Source organism: Bufo bufo, chromosome 4 (assembly GCF_905171765.1).
Source record: "Bufo bufo chromosome 4, aBufBuf1.1, whole genome shotgun sequence".
Taxonomy (NCBI): Eukaryota; Metazoa; Chordata; class Amphibia; order Anura; family Bufonidae; genus Bufo; species Bufo bufo.
Window position 1 is genome coordinate 7,123,245 of NC_053392.1, and position 22,223 is coordinate 7,145,467.

General features: G+C 48.1%; 1 protein-coding gene across 1 annotated transcript in view; it reads left to right on the plus strand.

Moving 5' to 3' along the window:
* Nucleotides 1-22,223, plus strand: part of LOC120998324 (aspartic and glutamic acid-rich protein-like) — a 2,513,920-nt gene that overhangs the window by 548,549 nt on the left and 1,943,148 nt on the right. The window lies entirely within an intron of this gene.

Genomic DNA, 22,223 nt, shown 5'->3' on the forward strand with positions numbered 1-22,223 from the left:
CGTAGTATATTCTAACTAGAAGCGTCCCCATCACTATGGGAACGCCTCTGTGTTAGAATATACTGTCGGATATGAGTTTTCACGAAGTGAAAACTCATCTCTGAAAAAGCTTTTATGCAGACGGATCTTCGGATCCGTCTGTATGAAAGTAACCTTCGGCCACGGACGCGGATGCCAATCTTGTATGCATCCGTGTTCTTTCACGGACCCATTGACTTGAATGGGTCCGTGAACCGTTGTCCGTCAAAAAAATAGGACAGGTCATATTTTTTTGACGGACAGGAAACACGGATCACGGATGCGGCTGCAAAACCGTGCATTTTCCGATTTTTCCATGGACCCATTGAAAGTCAATGGGTCCGCGAAAAAAAAAAGGAAAACGGCACAATGGCCACGGATGCACACAACGGTCGTGTGCATGAGGCCTAAGTCAGGGGAGGCCATATTTGCTGTGCACAATTGTCTTGGCTGCTCCAGTATCAATCAAAAATGGGACTACTTCTTCATCACCCAGAGTGAGGGATATCATTGGGACCGGACTTGAATCTGCTAAATGTTTAAAAGCACAGCCGCTACTGGAGGTACTGGATTGCCTGTTTCCTAATCTTGGTCTAAGTTTCCCCCTTCACCTGTGTCATTCTAATGACAAATACATGGTTGTCTGTGGGGACAGTGATCCAGGCCACACAGAATACGATCCTCTCGTGTGGTGTGAACGAAGAGTGCCACACACTGCGCAACTCTCTCTCTCTGGGTTCTGGGTCCCGCAGACTCTGCAGGTCCATCTCCCAGGACCATTATAGGGTGGCAGACTTACTGTTTCCTTTCTCTGTTGAGGAGGTGGTTTATCATTAATCCTGATAACATTCACATCCCGACTTTCTCTGCCTCTCTACAGCTCCTCCTCTGTACACTTGCCTCTCGCAGGAAGACTTCTGTCTGTTCTGTAAGCTTGTTATCTTTCAGCCACCCTTTATTTCCCTACATGCTTTTTCTCACTACTACTCTCAGTTTACCATCGGAGATGGCGGGGGGCATGTTTACACCTTTCATTAGCTTGCTGATGTTTTTCACTGCCTGTTTGCATTCTTTAATACTTCTGTAGCATCTTATCTCAAGGTTAGCATTTTTCAGCAACATCATATGAAAGACAGAAAAAAACTGCATCTGCCCCGGCTTAAAGCTACAGTTTACCACAGTTGAGACCATCTCCATCACAATCCCCTCCTTTCGTGGTTCTAGCAGGAGGGGGAACTTCACTTGACTTTACTTGAAAAACAGAAACATAGAAGTTAAAACATTTCATCTGAATAAACAATTAAACAATACTACCGGTCATGACTAATTATTAATATGTGTATCCTTCATGTACTGACTCGAGTGAGTACCCCTTGTGGTGCTACTTGGATCTATGTGTATTGTTTCACGATTGTAGCCGTATCCGGAGAAATACCAGTAACTAAGATGGCTGCCAGGCAGGAAGTTCCCTCAGTTAAGATGGCAGCCAGGCCGGAAATTGGATTAGTTAAGATGTCCGCTGGTGAGGAAGTTACCTCAGTTAAGATGGCTGCAGGGGGGTGTGGTAGGGTCTCACAGCGCCATCTTGGAGGGTAGTGTCAGTGGCGTCATACATTTCTGTCCAGCCCAATTTCTTATACTTAATTATTTTCATGTTGACGCTTGTATTAGTTTTTTTATAATATCAAGAATAGAATGTTCTAAATTCAAGGCCAAATGTCCTGTGTTCACTCCTGTGAGAAACTTTATAATAATTTCGCTGCTTTTTGGCCTAAAGCCAGAACGCACACCCCTCCCTGTGTGATGATCTTTTTTTTATTCTCGACTTAACTCTTAATTTGGCCTCATCATCACATCGGTAGAGCTGATTTCGCTCACAGTAAACTTGGCTGCGTGACCTTCCTCTACTAGTCAGTTTTCTAGTTGGCAACACACAAGGTCAGATTCCCGGTGCACACAGACATAACATTCAATGTCGAAGAGACATAGAAACAGACAGACATATAGAACCCTTTCTCCTACTTTTACACACACAAGTGTTTGAACTTATTAACAATTAACATTCAAATACCATACATATGTGCTCCACACACACACTCAGTACCTCACGCACATTTTCTTTCTATTATATCCAATATATCTTAGTATTGCCGTGTTCTCACAATCACACATTCCAATGTCATGTCGTCACTCCCCGTTTCAGCTGCGGCCCCCTGTCTCTCCCTCTATATTCACCGGGCAACAGAGACACACACGGTGCGGGCCACACATGCACACAAGACACAATGCTTCCCATACTTACTTCCACGCACTCAGTTCTCCATTTAAAATCACATCCTGTAATCTTCAACTTCTTCACATCCATGATCCTTTATAACATACACACAATGTGTATTTCTGAATCTTTGCCAGACTAGCTTCCTCTGAGCTTCCTCCCTAAATCAGGGTGCCACCGTACTAGTACTCCTAGGGTTATGATTCCCAGGGATTTACTCACTCACTTCACACACACAACCAAGACAGAAACTGTGACCTTCAACTTCACGCTCCCAAGCAGCGCTCACCCCTACGCAGTATATACACTCTGGCTCCCACGTCTGGGCCGCCCGCTTGGACTAATCCACCTACCGCCTCCTAAGGGGAGATTTGTTAAGATGCCCCAGTCCAGGTCCTGTAGGTCTGCCGCCTCCTAAGGAGAGATCTGTTAAGATGCCCAAGTCCAGGTCCTGCAGGTCTGCCGCCTCCTAAGGGGAGATCTGTTAAGATGCCCCAGTCCAGGTCCAGCAGGTCTGCCACCTCTTAAGGGGAGATCTGTTAAGATGCCCCAGTCCAGGTCCAGCAGAAATCAACTGTAGCCACCCCTGCCAGGGGAAATCTCTTGCTATGCTTAACCATTAACTGTGAAGGTGCCTGACACAAACCACACAGACAAAACACAAACACAGGAGAGCAAACTCAAAATATGGATTCTAGGAACTCAGGATTTTACATCAACCGAAGTTGCTACTACATACGTAACCTCAATAGCAGAACAGATTACCACAGCACAGTGGAACAGCAAGAAGCAGGTGAGATAACCAAAATTTTCTCACCTTGTCTCTGAGGCTGCAGTCCTCTTCCTCAAGGCGTGGTCCACCGTGCTCTGGGAACCCCAAACTTTTTTCAGGGAAGACTGGGATTCTAGTTGTTGATTGATTTAGTAAGATGACGCATTTTATAGCATTACCAGGTCTACCCAATGCTAAAACTCTTGCATAGGTGTTTGTCAACAACATTGTGAAACTACATGGTACATTCCCTCTGATGTGGTGTCTGATAGAGGGACTCGGTTTGTTTCCAAATTCTGGAAGGCGTTCTGTACTCGTCTGGGGGTACAATTGTCCTTCTCTTCGGCCTTTCATCCTCAGTCGAACGGACAGACTGAACGCACGAATCAGAATCTGGAGACTTACTTGAGATGTTTTGTCTCAGAGAACCAGGAAGAGTGGTCTTCGTTCTTGGCTTTGGCTGATTTTGCCATAAATAACCGTATACAGGAGTCCATTGATAAGTCACTGTTCTTGGGGAATATGGGTTACACCCACAATTTGGCACATTTTCTGGCACTGAGACTTCTGGTGTACCAGAAGAGGAAAGATTTTCCTCTTCTTTGTTATCTATCTGGCGGAAAATTCAAAATAATCTGAAAAAGATGGGCAAGAAGTATAAACGTATAGCTGACAAGAGACGTATGAGTGGTCCGGACCTGAGAGTAGGTGATTCTGTGTGGCTGTCTGCAAGAAACATTAAGTTGAAAATACCTTCTTGGAAGTTGGGTCCAAGGTTTATTGGTCCATATAAGATCTCTGCCATTATTAACCCTGTGGCGTTTCTGTCACAAATAAGGTACAGGGTGAAACACCACACCGAAAACCAGGAGGGAAGGAAAAAGCCACTAGGCCTCAATGCTAGGTAAGGAAAGGGTCACCTCCTACCAATGGCCCTGACTCCTATCCGTATGGCACTAGTTGATAGAAGTGCCCATACACTGGAACCTGTAGACCCTGAAGAGCCCTAAAGATATTGGCAAGGCTGAGACAACCCTTTCCTTCCCAGATGAAGGAACAAGCGTTTTCCTGAGGCCTAGTAACAACCAACAAAGGGAGGAAAGACACAAACAAGTGACACATTTAATTTCTGTAGTAGATGGATGAACAGGAACTCAGAGAGGACCACACACCAGCTCTTCCAACAACCAAATGAAGCTATCTACCGCATAGTCTGAAGGGTGGGGTCAGACTACATAGGGTAGAAGTGATGACCACAAGCTACACATGAAACAAGGGATGTGATGCTCAGGAGTAATCAAAGAGGCAGTTAGATTCCTCCATGCTGTCACATGTCTCATCCTGCCAATAAACTCTTTCAGCTCCTCCCCTCCAGAAGGCTCTACAGGACCCTTAGACTAAAACCAGCAGGTTTAGGAACAGCTTCTTTCCCACAGCTGTCACCCTACTGAACTCAGTCCCCCGATGAACCTTTCTCATTTAACCCTCTACACTCCTTCTCCCCTCTTTTCCTCCCAATCACCATGATCATGACTGTCATTCATTCTCAACATTCACTGTAAGTTCACATTGGTCACTGCTATAGTTTGGGACACTTGCTATAGTTGGGACACGTGTTCACAGTACATCTGTATACTTGCCGTTTGTATAGCAATATAGAACAGTTCATCTGTATATAGGTATACAGTACAGACCAAAAGTTTGGACACACCTTCTCATTCAAAGAGTTTTCTTTATTTTTCATGACTATGAAAATTGTAGATTCACACTGAAGGCATCAAAACTATGAATTAACACATGTGGAATTATATACATAACAAACAAGTGTGAAACAACTGAAAATATGTCATATTCTAGGTTCTTCAAAGTAGCCACCTTTTGCTTTGATTACTGCTTTGCACACTTGGCATTCTCTTGATGAGCTTCAAGAGGTCGTCCCCTGAAATGGTTTTCACTTTACAGGTGTGCCCTGTCAGGTTTAATAAGTGGGATTTCTTGCCTTATAAATGGGGTTGGGACCATCAGTGGCGTTGAGGAGAAGTCAGGTGGATACACAGCTGATAGTCCTACTGAATAGACTGTTAGAATTTGTATTATGGCAAGAAAAAAGCAGCTAAGTAAAGAAAAACGAGTGGCCATCATTACTTTAAGAAATGAAGGTCAGTCAGTCAGCCGAAAAATTGGGAAAACGTTGAAAGTAAGGGCTATTTGACCATGAAGGAGAGTGATGGGGTGCTGCGCCAGATGACCTGGCCTCCACAGTCACCGGACCTGAACCCAATCGAGATGGTTTGGGGTGAGCTGGACCGCAGAGTAAAGGCAAAAGGGCCAAGTGCTAAGCATCTCTGGGAACTCCTTCAAGACTGTTGGAAGACCATTTCAGGGGACTACCTCTTGAAGCTCATCAAGAGAATGCCAAGAGTGTGCAAAGCAGTAATCAAAGCAAAAGGTGGCTACTTTGAAGAACCTAGAATATGACATAGTGGTAGGTTGTGGTGGCTCACTAGCAAGTAGTTAAGGTATGGTGCTGCAAGCTCATATAGAGGGAATCACCCCACCCTCTCTTGAAAAGCAAATGTAGTAATAGGAAAATGAGCGAGCACTCATACATTTGGCAACCAAATTGACATGTGCAGAAAATATTTATTAAATCCCCATAAAATACAAGTAATAAAATTGATAAGAACAATGTAGCAATAATATACAACATTATAATCACATATATTGTGGTAGATATGATTGTGGCGAAACCAACCTCGCCACTGGGTTTTGGAGGGGCCTGGCTACCAGGGCCGGTGCAAGGATTTTTGCCAACACAAGCAAAGCTGCATTTTGGCGCCCCCCCCCCTCGCAGTTCACCTGGCCCTGGTCCCGTCTGCAGCAGCTGGCTTATCCTCTGTGTGGTCCTGGTATCTTCTCTCTGCTTCAGACAATCGCTGGTTTGAGGACCGTATTTTTCGCCCTCTAAGACACACCTAGGTTTTAGAGGAGGATAATAAGAAAAAAATATTTTCCATTACACCTCAGGTCAGACCAGCAATCAGATGTCACGAGGGTGTCAAGAGCCACGTCTGACTCCGTTATACCCGGGGTCAGGAAGTCGCAGCGGGTGGCTGCGCGTTCGATGTACAAAGACAGTGCTGTTTCGTAATGGTAGCTTTCTGGGTTTGCCTTGCAATCCTTTTTGGCTCACTCAGGGATCCACAGCTTCTCCTCCTCAGCTGTTTCTTGTCCAGCAATCCCAACCTCCTTATATTCCCATCTCCCACTTCTCTGGTTGCCAGATATAGAGCTTCCTGCCTGGACTTCTATACTGACCCACTGGAGCTGAGTAGCTGTGTTCCCTGGTTGTTGTTCCAGAGTGTTACCCTCCGGATCCCTGTTGGGCCTTGGTGGTCTGCTGTGGTCGCCCACATGGGATTATATGTTTGTCTGTATTGTCTGTCCTCTCCTTGGTGTTTTCCTCTTAGTGTCAGTGGTGCGGACTAGTGATCCCACCGCCCTGTTCACTACACAGGGCTCATCTTAGGGAAAGCCAGGGTTTAGGCACGTGATCGGCGTACGGGTGAGGAACCCGTCTAGGGACGTCAGGGCAGTCAGGTGCCAGCCGCAAGGTGAGTCAGGGGTCACCACCTTTCCCTCTCCCTTGGACAGGGCCTTCCCATTTCTCTCCCTCTGCGTGACGCCGATCATTACATTATATCTGGCCTTTATTTTGTGTAGGTAAAAAAAATTAAAAAAATAATACATTTTCTTTCTACCTACTTAGAATCCAGTATGGATCCAATTGCTGCTTTGTCAAAGCAACTTCAAGGCCTGTCTTTGGAGGTGGCAGGATTGAAGGCGTCGGTCCTCCAGCAACAGCAGCAATTGCAACAGACCGCAAGCCCAGCGGTTGCTACAGGTAACCAGGTTGTTGCGGAACCCAAGGTTGTTCTTCCTGACAGATTTTCTGGGGGAAGGGACAAATTTGTGACGTTCCGTGAGGCCTGTAAATTATATTTTAAACTGCGTCCTTACTCCTCTGGTAATGAAGAACAGCGGGTGGGGGTTGTTATTTCCCTGCTGCAGGGGGACCCGCAATCCTGGGCGTTCTCTTTACCCACTGATTCCCAGGCTCTCCGGTCAGTGGATGAATTTTTTGGGGCCTTGGGTCTCATATATGACGACCCTGACCGAGTCGCACTGGCTGAATCAAGATTACGGAGACTCCTACAGGGAGAGCGGCCAGTAGAGGAGTATTGCGCAGAGTTCCGTAGGTGGGCTACGGATACCCAGTGGAATGACCCGGCTCTCAGGAGTCAGTTCTGCTCTGGGTTATCCGAAAGGATTAAGGATGCGCTTGCGCTGTATGAGACTCCCTTTTCCCATGATGCGGTGATGTCCCTTTCTATCAGAATAGATAGACATCTTAGGGACAGATTGAAAAATCCTGAGCAATTGGTAACCCCTCCCAAGCAGCAGTTAGTCTGTATGGACCTAGACGAACCTATGCAGCTAGGAGGAACTACTCGTCAGGTCCATCCTCCTGAGGCTCGCCGTAGGCGTGGGGTTTGTGTTTTCTGTGGGGAGAGGGGTCATTTTATTAATGTCTGTCCTTCCTTCCTCAAAAACAAAAGACCGTCGGAAAACTACTAACCCCAGGCTGTGTGGAGGATGTCAGCCGGGGGGTATACGTTTCCTCCATACGAACATCGCAATTTGTGTTGCCAGCGGTTGTGGTTTTTGGCGTTAAGACGGAGACTATTTCTTTTTTTCTAGACAGTGGAGCAGGAGTAAATTTGATAGATGCCCATTTTGCCCACACTATGGGTTTGTCTCTCTGTACGCTACAGAGACCTATTCCCATATTCGCTATTGATTCTGCTCCTCTGTCTCAGAGAAACCTCACTCACATTGTCCATAACTTACACCTTCGGGTAGGGGACCACCATAACGAGTTGCTTTCATGTTATGTTCTGGAGGGGCTTCCCACTCCGGTGGTGTTGGGTCTTCCCTGGTTGGTAGCGCACAATCCAGTGGTGGATTGGCAGGCCAGGGAGATATTGGAGTGGAGTGAGCAGTGCAGAGAAAATTGCTTAAATAGCAATTGCTTAGTCGCCTCCATAGCTACCCTACCCACATTTGTTTCGGACTTTGAGGAAGTTTTTTCTGAAAAGGGTTGTCAGAAGTTCCTCACCGTCCTTATGATTGCCCGGTTAACCTGATTCCCGGTGCAAAATTACCCAAGACCAGGTTATATAATCTTTCGGGTCCAGAGAGACAAGCCATGAAAGATTATATCTCCGAGAGCCTGGCTAAGGGACACATCAGACCCTCTTCTTCACCCGTGGCTGCAGGGTTTTTCTTCGTTAAAAAGAAAGATGGGGGCCTGCGTCCTTGCCTAGATTTTCGCGAATTAAACCAGATAACCATCCGAGACCCATACCCTCTTCCTCTCATTCCTGACCTGTTTAATCAGATTGCGGGTGCTAGGTGGTTCTCAAAACTTGATCTTAGGGGGGCCTACGATGAGTGGAAGACAGCCTTTAACACCCCTGACGGGCATTATGAAAATCTAGTCATGCCTTTCGGTCTGACCAATGCTCCTGCTGTCTTCCAACATTTCGTTAATGACATTTTTAGTCATCTTATCGGCAGGTTTGTGGTGATATACCTAGATGATATTTTAATTTATTCGTCAGATCTGAAAACACATGAGGTGTATGTCAGACAGGTACTGCAGGTCCTACGGATAAATAAATTATATGCTAAAATTGAAAAGTGTGTTTTCGCCGTTCAGGAAATACAGTTCCTAGGGTATTTATTATCTGCTTCAGGTTTCCGTATGGATCCTAGGAAGGTCCAGGCAATTTTAGATTGGGATCTTCCTGAGAATCTCAAAGCACTGCAACGGTTCTTGGGCTTCGCAAATTTCTATAGAAAATTCATTAAAAATTATTCAGTGATTGTAAAACCCCTTACTGACATGACTAGGAAGGGGACTGATTTTTCTAAATGGTCTGACGCCGCTAAAATTTCTTTTTCCTCTCTAAAAGAGAGGTTTACCTCAGCACCTGTACTAATCCAACCTGATGTCTCCCAGCCTTTTATTGTTGAAGTAGATGCGTCAGAGGTGGGAGTGGGGGCTATGCTGTCTCAGGGTCCGTCTCCTGGCAAATGGCGTCCTTGTGCTTTCTTTTCTAAAAAACTATCTGCAGCAGAGAAGAACTATGATATTGGCAATAGGGAACTATTAGCTATTAAACTAGCGTTTGAAGAATGGCGTCACTTTTTAGAGGGGGAAATCCACCCCGTCACTGTGATTACGGACCACAAAAACCTTCTGTACCTCGAATCAGCTAATCGTCTCACCCCTAGACAAGCTAGGTGGTCGCTATTTTTTACCAGGTTTAACTTTGTTATTACCTATCGTCCTGGGGCAAAAAATACCAAGGCAGATGCATTATCGCGTTGTTTTCCTGGAGGGGGTAATGTGAGTGATCCGGTACCCATTCTACAAAGAGGAGTGGTTGTCTCTGCGGTACACTCTGTTCTGGAGGGGAAGGTGTTAGAGGCCCAGGGGGACGCCCCGATCTCTTGCCCCTCAGAGAAATTGTTTGTACCGTTGAACCTGCGTCTCGAATTATTAAAGGAACATCATAATTCGGCACTTGCTGGGCACCCGGGTAGTAAAGCAACCTTGGAGCTATTGTCTCGTTGTTTTTGGTGGCCAAGGTTGCGTCAGGATGTAATGGATTTTGTGTCTTCTTGTTCTACTTGTGCGCGCACGAAAGTCTCTCATACACGTCCTGCAGGGTCTTTATTGCCACTTGTCATTCCCAATAGGCCATGGACACATCTTTCAATGGATTTTATCACTGACTTACCTTTGTCTGCGGGTAAAACAGTTATCTTGGTAGTAGTGGACAGGTTTAGCAAAATGGTACACTTCATTGCGTTACCCGCACTACCTAATGCTAAGACTCTTGCTCAGGTATTCATCAGTGAAATCGTGAAGCTTCACGGGGTCCCTTCCGATGTTGTTTCGGATCGGGGAACCCAGTTTATTTCTAAGTTTTGGAAAGCTTTTTGTTCCCGTTTGGGGGTACACTTGTCCTTTTCCTCAGCTTTCCATCCTCAGTCGAATGGACAGACTGAGCGTACCAACCAAAACATTGAGATGTTTTGTGTCTGAAAACCAAGAGGTGTGGTCATCATATTTACCGTTAGCCGAGTTTGCCATAAATAATCGCCGTCAGGAATCTACTGGCAAGTCACCATTTCTTGGAGCATATGGTTTTCATCCCCAATTCTGTACTTTCAAAGAGGGGGGGTCTTCTGGGGTTCCCGAAGAGGAACGGTTTTCGTCGTCTCTTTCATCTGTATGGCAGAAAGTGCAAGCTAATTTGAAGAATATGGGAGGTAAATATAAATGCATGGCTGATAAGAAACGGTCGCCAGGTCCGGACCTAGGAGTGAATGACTATGTGTGGTTATCTACTAGGAATATTTAATTAAAGGTTCCCTCTTGGAAACTGGGTCCTAGGTTTATTGGTCCTTACAAAATAGTAGCCATCATTAACCCCGTGGCTTTTCGCCTGGAGCTACCTCAGACTTTTAAAATTAATAACGTCTTCCATAAATCGTTACTCAAAAAGTATGTTCCACCTCTAGAACCATCACCGCTGCCACCCCCTCCTGTTATTGTGGATGGTAATCTAGAGTTTCAAATATCCAAAATTGTTGATTCTCGTCGGGTCCGCCGTTCTCTTCAATATCTGGTGCATTGGAGGGGTTACGGTCCCGAGGAAAGAATGTGGGTTCCAGCGTCTGAGGTAAACGCCGACAGGTTAGTTCGGGTTTTTCATGCCTCTCATCCTGAGAGACCTAGTCCTGAGTGTCCGGAGGCCCCTCGTGGAAGGGGGGTACTGTCACGAGGGTGTCAAGAGCCACGTCTGACTCCGTTATACCCGGGGTCAGGAAGTCACAGCGGGTGGCTGCGCGTTCGATGTACAAAGACAGTGCTGTTTCGTAATGGTAGCTTTCTGGGTTTGCCTTGCAATCCTTTTTGGCTCACTCAGGGATCCATAGCTTCTCCTCTTCAGCTGTTTCTTGTCCAGCAATCCCAACCCCCATCTCCCACTTCTCTGGTTGCCAGATATAGAGCTTCCTGCCTGGACTTCTATACTGACCCACTGGAGCTGAGTAGCTGAGATCCCTGGTTGTTGTTCCAGAGTGTTACCCTCCAGATCCCTGTTGGGCCTTGGTGGTCTGCTGTTGTCGCCCACCTGGGATTATACTGTATGTTTGTCTGTATTGTCTGTCCTCACCTTGGTGTTTTCCTTTTAATGTCAGTGGTGCGGACTAGTGATCCCACCGCCCTGTTCACTACACAGGGCTCATCTCAGGGAAAGCCAGGGTTTAGGCACGTGATCGGCGTACGGGTGAGGAACCCGTCTAGGGACGTCAGGGCAGTCAGGTGCCAGTCGCAAGGTGAGTCAGGGGTCACCACCTTTCCCTCTCCCTTGGACAGGGCCTTCCCATTTCCCTCCCTTTGCCTTACATCAGACCCCCAATGTTAATCCGACCTCAGCTCACAGCCCCAATCAGACCCCCAATGTTAATCAGACCTCAGATCAGACCCCCATGTCAGACATCAGTCCCCATCCATCAGCCCCGCATGTCACATTTCTCACCCTCCATGTCACATTTTTCCGCCCTCCCCTAGGGTATGCCCTAAGGCAGTCGCTTGGTCTGCCTTATGGTAGCACCGGCCCTGCTGGCTACTAGCCTCTTGCCCCAGGATTATGGGCCCTCTCATCAGCCAGGCCTCATTTGTTCACAAAGGATTTGGACTAACTTGAACTCTCACCCCCACGAATTAGACCAGCGTTCAAGTTAGTCCATTACGTTTGGTAATTGTATTTTGTGGATTGCGTCTCAGACAATGCTCATTGTGTTAGTTAATTGCGTCTCAGACAATGCTCATTGTATTTTGTTTATTGCGTTACAGACACAGGGAAGGGGATTTTGTGTTCAATTGCTGGGGAGGTTTGAATACTGTAAATGCATGTGATTGGCTGTTTTTACAAAACCCTGTGGGTGGTGGCCTTGTTGGAAGATGTGTATAAAATGCTTGTGTGTTAGAATAAAGTGGTTGCTTTTATACCTTCATGAAGTTTTGGCTCATGTTTGGGGAATGCGATAACTACACTCTTGGGGATTGCTATATCACAATACTCCCCTGAGTATAAGCTCTTGTAAGAGCTTGTTCATGGTTCCTGCTCTCTGGATGTAGGAGAGGTTCACCCACTGGAAGCTGAAGCGCAGTCTTGGGTCCAGCGTGGGTGGAGGACGGTGAGACCCCAGCCAAGCTGCGGCGGTTCGTGGGATCTGCAGTGCGTACAGTGTCAAGTGAAATGCTTGGAGTCCTCTGGAAGCACTAGGAGCATATATCGACGGAGGTACCCAGTCGGGGTGCTAGGCGTTCCGTTACATTGGTGGCAAGCAGTGGGATGGCGTCCTAGTGTGAGGAGAAGCAGCTCGGAGACACCGTTCGTGGAGTATATTGAGGGCAACGCTAGTATCCGTACAGCGCCCCTGGCTACAGCAATATGGATGCCGTTGGTTCCTGCACAGCATTCCATGAGGAAGATCACCCGGATTACAGGGATGCCGAGCGGAAAGGCCTATGGCACCAGGCCCTGGAGGACGTGCAGCGTCGGAGGGGTGAGAGTCTTCCCAGTGAGGAGCAGAGATTGCGAATGCGATTGGCGCTGCGACTACCTCTACTGGGAGAGCAACCATTGATGGAGTGGGTGTCAGAGCTTGAGACACTGGTATGGCAGGAAACCTGGCTGGATGACGCTTACCAAGCACTATGGTGGGACACAGTATGAATATATTTTTATCGAATATAGTATCGTTCATATCTACCACAATATATGTGATTGTAATGTATATTATTGCTACATTGTTCTTATTAATTTTATTACTTGTATTTTATGGGGATTTAATAAATATTTTCTGCACATGTCAATTTGGTTGCCAAGTGTATGAGTGCTCGCTCATTTTCCTATTACTAGAATATGACATATTTTCAGTTGTTTCACAATTGTTTGTTATGTATATAATTCCACATGTGTTAATTCATAGTTTTGATGCCTTCATAGTCATGAAAATAAAGAAAACTCTTTGAATAAGAAGGTGTGTCCAAACTTTTGGTCTGTACTGTATATGTATGCATCAGCACCTCTGTATATTTGTCCATAGTACATCTGTATGTTTGCTCTCATTATAGCAATATAAACACCTGTATACTTATTTGTACATAACTATTCCTACCTTCTACACTACCCTTATCTGTATATAACATGTTTTTATTGCACTTGCTGATCTTTGCACTTCTGATTAGATGCAAACTGTATCTCGCTACCCTGTATTTATACATGTGTAATGACAATAAAGTTGAATCAATCAATCAATGAGGGACCGTGACACTTTCATCTTGAGATTCCTCAAGCTTTGAAGATTCATAACGTGTTCCATAGGTCGTTGCTGAAGAGATATGTTGAACCTGTTGTGCCATCCTCCTGTCATGGTGGACGGTAATTTGGAACTTGAAATCGCCAAGATAATTAACTCCCGAGTTCTCCGTAGATCCCTCCAGTATCTTGTGTACTGGAAGGGTTACGGACCTCAGGAGAGGATGTGGGTCCCAGTGACCGACATTAATGCTAATTGTATGGTGAGGGAGTTTCACAGAGCTCATCCGGAGAAAGTCGGTCCTGGGTGTCTGGAGGCCATCCGTAGAAGGGGGGGGGGGGGTTATGTCATGGTCTCTCCGGTTGCAGGTGTTAGAAGATCTGAGAGACTGGCTGCAATCTCTTTTGGTTTAACTTCTTTCAGTGCTGTTAATGATAATGACCACACCTCTGGTCTCAGGTGCAGCATAAGTGGTCATTACCATTTCCCTATTTAGTCTAGTTACTACTATCCCTTCCTGCAGTGGATAGATTCATTTGTGGTGGAAAATCTGGTGTGTTGTCTTCTCTGGTGTTCCTGCTCGCCCATCTACTTCAAGAGTTAAGTGTCTTGTTACTTTTTATTTGTATTGTGTAACTTCCCCTGTTTTTTGGTATAAGGCCTGAGGAAGACTCCTGTTCCTTCAGCTGGGAAGGAACGGGTCGTCTTTGGCCCAGTTACTATCCCCAGGGCCTTACAGGGTAAGTCAGGCTATAGGTTCCAGTGAATGAACATTTCTACCACTGAGGTCTGTTCATTCGGTTAGCAGTCACGGCTAGGGTTAGGATTTCATTAGGTGGTGACCTTTTCTTCTCCCTAGTTTACAGGCCTGATATCTTCCCCCTTCCTCTTGTGTTTGGTGTGCAGTTTCCTCCCACACCACGCCATGACAGCAGTGGAGGAGGCTTGTATGCTTCCTAATAGTGAGATCACAGACGTCCATGCGAGCATGTGCGACGCCTATAACACAAGTCTGGAATAGGGACCCGAAAAAAGGTGAAGAAGCCTCGACTTCAATCTCATCATAAAAAGTGTTTGATCAAGTTTGGAAAAAAGTACAAAGCGTGGACGGTAGAAGATTGGAAACGGGTGATTTGGAGCAATGAGATGAAAGTCAATAGACTGGGCTCTGATGGGTGCAAATGGGTCTGGAAGAAACAAGGGAAATGATGGATAAATTGAAGGAATTGTCAGGTTGGGTGGAGGAAGCCTGATGCTACGGGGTTGTTTCACAGCCAAAGGCGTTGAGTACTTGACCAGGATTGATGGTGGTGTCAATGCTGTGCTATACCTGAGCATCCTACATGACGAGTTACTTCGTACACTCGAGCACTATGGGTATGAAAAGGACGACATAGTGTTCCAGTAGGACAACGATCCGAAGCATACGTCGAGATTGGAAAATAAATAGTTCACTGACAATGAAGTAGAGGTGCTGGATTAGCCCCCACAGTCCCCAGACCTTAACCCAATCTAAAACTTGTGGGTAGAGTTGAAGATAAAGCTGTATTCGTATCCAAGTGAGTCGACCAGTATGCACCAACATTGGAAACATGTAGAAGAGACCTGGGAACAGATTTTGGTCAAGACCTGCGAGAATTTGATCGAGAGCATGCCCAGAAGGATTCAGGCAGCGCTGAAAGCCAAAGGTGGGTTTACTAAATGTTAAAATAATAAAAATTTAAATTTGGAATTTTAGGAGCAGAACAGTAACAATGCAGTCACATGAGAAGAATCTGCAGAACTAATCATGTGCTAAATAGCTGCAAGTCCAATGTTTGTATGAGATGCGAAGATGATTGTCTATAAAATGATGGGAGTCTCACATCTGAAGCTGTAGTGGATGGTGAGATATGGAGCCTGAAAGTCAAAAGTTCAAAACATTGTTACCCTTTTACTCTTCAGTGTATAGTGACATTGAAAATATAAAAAAAAATCACCAAAAATTCTTTAATATGTGTTTAACATAAAACATAATTTAAATAATAGGTCATTTTCTGACCTAAACCCATGGACATGCACACTAGAATCTAAAATCTCATCACGTAGCCAAGTCTCTGATGATCACCTGGCTCATTTTGGTACGGCACAGGTTGTCGGCCGCACTTTCCTCAAAAAAGCGCGATACTGTGGAACACCTCCCCCTTGGCAAGGGAGATTTCCGCAAGGGGGTGCTCCATTGAAGAGTTGCGGGCCTGTTTGGTGTGGCCCGACTTCTCCCTTTTGCCACCACACTACCTCTTCCAGCCTGTTGCGGGGCTGCAGATCCCTCCCCCTCTGTACTGCTGTCCTCGCTCAGCTTTCCACCTTCCCACATTAGGTCAGTGACTTTATTGGTCACCATCTCCTCTTCCACTTCCTCACTCTGCTCATCATCCTGACTTGTTGACCTAACCACAACCTCAGTGATTGACAACTGTGTCTCATCCTACCGACGTCAAGGATTGCGGGCCCTGCGTCGATCAGGGTTTCCACCAACACCTACGTTAGTGGCTCCAACTCCACTTCTCCTCCTCCGCCTTCTCCTCTACTTCCACCTCCGAATTATCCTCTTGCAGCACCAGTCAGCCATCAGTCGGAAGCTGGAAGCAGTGTAGCACTGAAGTGGGGAAGCGTCAACAGGCTGTGCTGGAGCTGATATGCTTAGGTGACAAACAGCACACCGCCGCAGAGCAGGCCGTGGCAGGGGATAAGAGACCAGACCGAGCTGTGGCCCTTGCCACTCAACCTACAACCAGGCATGGTTGAGTTGGATAATGGCCGTAATTTGGTGGCGGCTTAGAAGCTCGGCCGGAGGGACGGAGAAGAGACCCAGCGACTGCAGAGAGAGGAGCGGACCTCCACTAATGTCTGAGCAGTGAGAGCGGAGAAGAGCACTGCCCCTAACAGAGAGATGGAGGAGGAGACCACCGACTGCATAGAGAGGAGCGGACCTCCACTAATGACCGGGCTATGAGAGCGGAGAAGAGTACTGCGCCCAACAGAGAGATGGAGGAGACCACCGACTGCAGAGAGAGGAGCAGACCTCCACTACTGGCCGAGCTATGAGAGCGTAGAAGAGCACTGCCCCGAACAGATAGATGGAGGAGGAGACCACCGACTGCAGAGAGAGGAGCGGACCTCCACTAATGGCTGGGCTATGAGAGCGGAGAAGAGTACTGCCCCCAACAGAGAGATCGAGAAGAAGACCACCGACTGCAGAGAGAGGAGAGGACCTCCACTAATGGCCGAGCTATAAGAGCGGAAAAGAGCACTGCTCCCAACAGAGAGATAGAGGAGGAGACAACCGACTGCAGAGAGGAGCGGACCTCCAGTAATGGCCGAACTGTGAGAGCGAAGAGCAGTGCCCCCAAAAGAGAGATGGAGGAGAAGAACACCGACTGCAGAGAGAGGAGCGGACCTCCACTAATGGCCGAGCTGTGAGAGTGGTGAAGAGCACTGCCCCCAACAGAGAGATGCAGGAGGAGATCACCGACTGCAGAGAGAGGAGTGGATCTCCACTAAAGGCCGAGCTGTGAGAGCGGAGAAGAGCACTGTCTCCAACAGAGAGATGGAGGAGAAGACCAACGACTGCAGAGAGAGGAGCGGACCTCCACTAATGACCGAGCTGTGAGAGCGGAGAAGAGCAGTGCCCCCAACAGAGAGATGGAGGAGGAGGTCACCGACTGCAGAGAGGAGCCGACCTCCAGTAATGGCCGAGCTGTGAGAGCGGAGAAGAGCACTGCCCCCAACAGAGAGATGGAGGATAAGACCAACGACTGCAGAGAGAGGAGCGGACCTCCACTAATGGCTGAGCTGTGAGAGCAGAGAAGAGCACTGCCCCCAACAGAGAGATGGAGGAGGAGACCACCGACTGCAGAGAGAGGAGCGGACCTCCACTAATAGACGAGCTATAAGAGCGGAGAAGAGCACTGCCCCCAACAGAGAGATGGAGGAGAAGAACACCGACTGCAGAGAGTAGAGAGGACTTCCACTAATGGTCGAGCTGTGAGAGCGGAGAAGAGCAGTGCCCCCAACAGAGAGATGGAGGAGGAGACCACCGACTGCAGAGAGGAGCGGACCTCCACTAATGGCCGAGATGTGAGAGCAGAGTAGAGCACTGCCGCCAACAGAGAGATGGAGGAGGAGACCACCGACTGCAGAGAGAGGAGAGGACCTCCACTAATGGCCGAGCTGTGAGAGCGGAATAGAGCATTGCCCCAAACAGAGATATGGAGGAGACCACCGACTGCAGAGAGAGAAGCGGACCTCCACTAATGGCCGAGCTATAAGAGCGGAGAAGAGCACTGCCCCCAACAGAGAGATGAAGGAGGAGACCACCGACTGCAGAGAGAGGAGCGGACCTCCACTAATGGCCGAGCTGTGAGAGCGGAGAAGAGCACTGCCCCCAACAGAGAGATGAAGGAGGAGACCACCGACTGCAGAGAGAGGAGCGGACCTCCACTAATCGCCGAGCTGTGAGAGCGGACCCCCAACTGATGCCCATCACAGGACATTACAGGAGAAGGTAGAAGAGGAGAGGACTACAACTCCCATCATGTTCAGCCTGTTATTAAGTGATATCAGAGGACATTACAGGAGGAGGTAGGAGAGGACTACAACTCCCAGCATGTCCAGCCTGTTATTATGTGATATCAGAGGACATTACAGGAGGAGGTAGGAGAGGACTACAACTCCCAGCATGTCCAGCCTGTTATTATGTGATATCAGAGGACATTACAGGAGGAGGTAGGAGAGGACTACAACTCCCAGCATGTCCAGCCTGTTATTATGTGATATCAGAGGACATTACAGGAGGAGGTAGGAGAGGACTACAACTCCCAGCATGTCCAGCCTGTTATTATGTGATATCAGAGGACATTACAGGAGGAGGTAGGAGAGGACTACAACTCCCAGCATGTCCAGCCTGTTATTATGTGATATCAGGGGACATTACAGGAGGAGGAAGGAGAGGACTACAACTCCCAGCATGTCCAGCCTGTTATTATGTGATACCAGAGGACATTACAGGAGGAGGTAGGAGAGGACTACAACTCCCAGCATGTCCAGCCCGTTATTATGTGATATCAGAGGACATTACAGGAGGAGGTAGGAGAGGACTACAACTCCCAGCATGTCCAGCCTGTTATTATGTGATATCAGAGGACATTACAGGAGGAGGGAGGAGAGGACTACAACTCCCAGCATGTCCAGCCTGTTATTATGTGATATCAGAGAACATTACAGGAGGAGGTAGGAGAGGACTACAACTCCCAGCATGTCCAGCCCGTTATTATGTGATATCAGAGGACATTACAGGAGGAGGTAGGAGAGGACTACAACTCCCAGCATGTCCAGCCTGTTATTATGTGATATCAGAGGACATTACAGGAGGAGGGAGGAGAGGACTACAACTCCCAGCATGTCCAGCCTGTTATTATGTGATATCAGAGGACATTACAGGAGGAGGTAGGAGAGGACTACAACTCCCAGCATGTCCAGCCTGTTATTATGTGACATCAGAGGACATTACAGGAGGAGGTAGGAGAGGACTACAACTCCCAGCATGTCCAGCCTGTTATTGTGTGATATCAGAGGACATTACAGGAGGAGGTAGGAGAGGACTACAACTCCCAGCATGTCCAGCCTGTTATTATGTGATATCAGAGGACATTACAGGAGGAGGTAGGAGAGGACTACAACTCCCAGCATGTCCAGCCCGTTATTATGTGATATCAGAGGACATTACAGGAGGAGGAAGGAGAGGACTACAACTCCCAGCATGTCCAGCCTGTTATTATGTGATATCAGAGGACATTACAGGAGGAGGTAGGAGAGGACTACAACTCCCAGCATGTCCAGCCTGTTATTATGTGATATCAGAGGACATTACAGGAGGAGGTAGGAGAGGACTACAACTCCCAGCATGTCCAGCCTGTTATTATGTGATATCAGAGGACATTACAGGAGGAGGTAGGAGAGGACTACAACTCCCAGCATGTCCAGCCCGTTATTATGTGATATCAGAGGACATTACAGGAGGAGGAAGGAGAGGACTACAACTCCCAGCATGTCCAGCCTGTTATTATGTGATATCAGAGGACATTACAGGAGGAGGTAGGAGAGGACTACAACTCCCAGCATGTCCAGCCTGTTATTATGTGATATCAGAGGACATTACAGGAGGAGGTAGGAGAGGACTACAACTCCCAGCATGTCCAGCCTGTTATTATGGGATATCAGAGGACATTACAGGAGGAGGTAGGAGAGGACTACAACTCCCAGCATGTCCAGCCTGTTATTATGTGATATCAGAGGACATTACAGGAGGAGGTAGGAGAGGACTACAACTCCCAGCATGTCCAGCCTGTTATTATGTGATATCAGAGGACATTACAGGAGGAGGTAGGAGAGGACTACAACTCCCAGCATGTCCAGCCTGTTATTATGTGATATCAGAGGACATTACAGGGGGAGGTAGGAGAGGACTACAACTCCCAGCATGTCCAGCCTGTTATTATGGGATATCAGAGGACATTACAGGAGGAGGTAGGAGAGGACTACAACTCCCAGCATGTCCAGCCTGTTATTATATGATATCAGAGGACATTACAGGAGGAGGGAGGAGAGGAGAGGACTACAACTCCCAGCAGGTCCAGCCAGTTATTATGTGATATCAGAGGACATTACAGGAGGAGGTAGGAGAGGACTACAACTCCCAGTTTGCTATGTGATATCAGAGGAATTTCTGTTTGCTTCAAAGCTCCGCCCCTTCAGGTCACATGACGTCTTTACAGTTTCTGCGCCATCAATCCTCAGCACTACATAGTTTCCGCCCACAACTGTTGTAATAACATGACTGTGACGTCACCGCAGGTCCTGCACCACCACCACCTGTATGTTCTGCTGAGCACCGCCCCTTCCTGCTCTGGTCACATGACAGTGACGTCACAGCAGGTCCTGTACTACCACATGTACGCACTGCTGATCTCCGCCTTTTCCTGCTCTGGTCACATGACAGTGACGTCACCCCAGGTCCTGTTCCTCAGTGCTGTGTGGTCGAGGCAAGAGATGAAGAGAAGTATCTGCCCCCGGCCGCCATGATGGAGGCTCCCCTCCCAGGTAACAGGAGCTGTGGACGGGTCTGGTCCGGGCTGACACTGCTGGATGTGCGGGGAGATTACTGCGGCTCCGCCCCCTCACGTGACTTGACGTTATCATAGGTCATTGACTGTGTGAAGCTGAGCTCCCCCCCCTGCTCTGGTCACATGACAGTGACGTCACCGCAGGTCCTGTACCACCACCTGTCTGCACTGCTGAGCTCCGCCCCTAGCTGATCACATGACAGTGACGTCACCGCAGGTCCTGTACCACCACCTGTCTGCATTGCTTTGCTCCCCCTGCTCTGGTCACATGACAGTGACGTTACCGCCGGTCCTTTTCCACCACCTGTCTTCACTGCTGAGCTCCGCCTTTTCCTGCTCTGGTCACATGACAGTGAAGTCACCGCAGGTCCTGTACCACCACCTGTCTGCACTGTTGAGCTCCGCCCTTTCCTGCTCTGATCACATGACGATGACATCACCCCAGGTCCTGTACCAACACCTTTCTGCACTGCTGAGCCCCGCCCTTTCCTGTTCTGATCACATGACAGTGACGTCACCGCAGGTCCTGTTCCTCCACCTGTCTGCACTGCTGAACCCCGCCCCTTCCAGCTCTGGTCACATGACAGTGACGTCACCGCAGGTCCTGTTCCACCACCTCTCTGCACTGCTGAGCCCCGCCCCTTCCTGCTATGGTCACATAACAGTGACGTCACCCCAGGTCCTTCCGCTCTCTGTCTCCATGGAGAAGCTGCCCCCGGCCGCCATGATGGAGGCTCCCCTCCCAGGTAACAGGACTGGTCCGGGCTGACACTGCTGGATGTGCGGGGAGGTTCCCGGCGGCTCACTCTCGGCCATGGTTCCGGGCACATCTCGGGTAGACCCCCCTGGGTTATGCCTTGCACATATCAGTCCTCCCAGACTGCGGCAGACCTGGAGTCGTATAGATGTCCACCTCCTTGTCCTCACCCAGATTACACCCTGCAGGGATGTAGTAGATGTCCTCACCCAGATTACACCCTGCAGTGATGTAGATGTCCTCACCCAGATTACACCCTGCAGGGATGTAGATGTCCTCACCCAGATTACACCCTGCAGCGATGTAGATGTCCTCACCCAGATTACACCCTGCAGTGATGTAGATGTCCTCACGCAGATTACACCCTGCAGGGATGTAGATGTCCTCATCCAGATTACACCCTGCAGGGATGTAGATGTCCTCACCCAGATTACACCCTGCAGGGATGTAGATGTCCTCACCCAGATTACACCCTGCAGGGATGTAGATGTCCTCACCCAGATTACACCCTGCAGGGATGTAGATGTCCTCGCCCAGATTACACCCTGCAGGGATGTAGATGTCCTCGCCCAGATTACACCCTGCAGGGATGTAGATGTCCTCGCCCAGATTACACCCTGCAGGGATGTAGATGTCCTCGCCCAGATTACACCCTGCAGGGATGTAGATGTCCTCGCCCAGATTACACCCTGCAGGGATGTAGATGTCCTCGCCCAGATTACACCCTGCAGGGATGTAGATGTCCTCGCCCAGATTACACCCTGCAGGGAT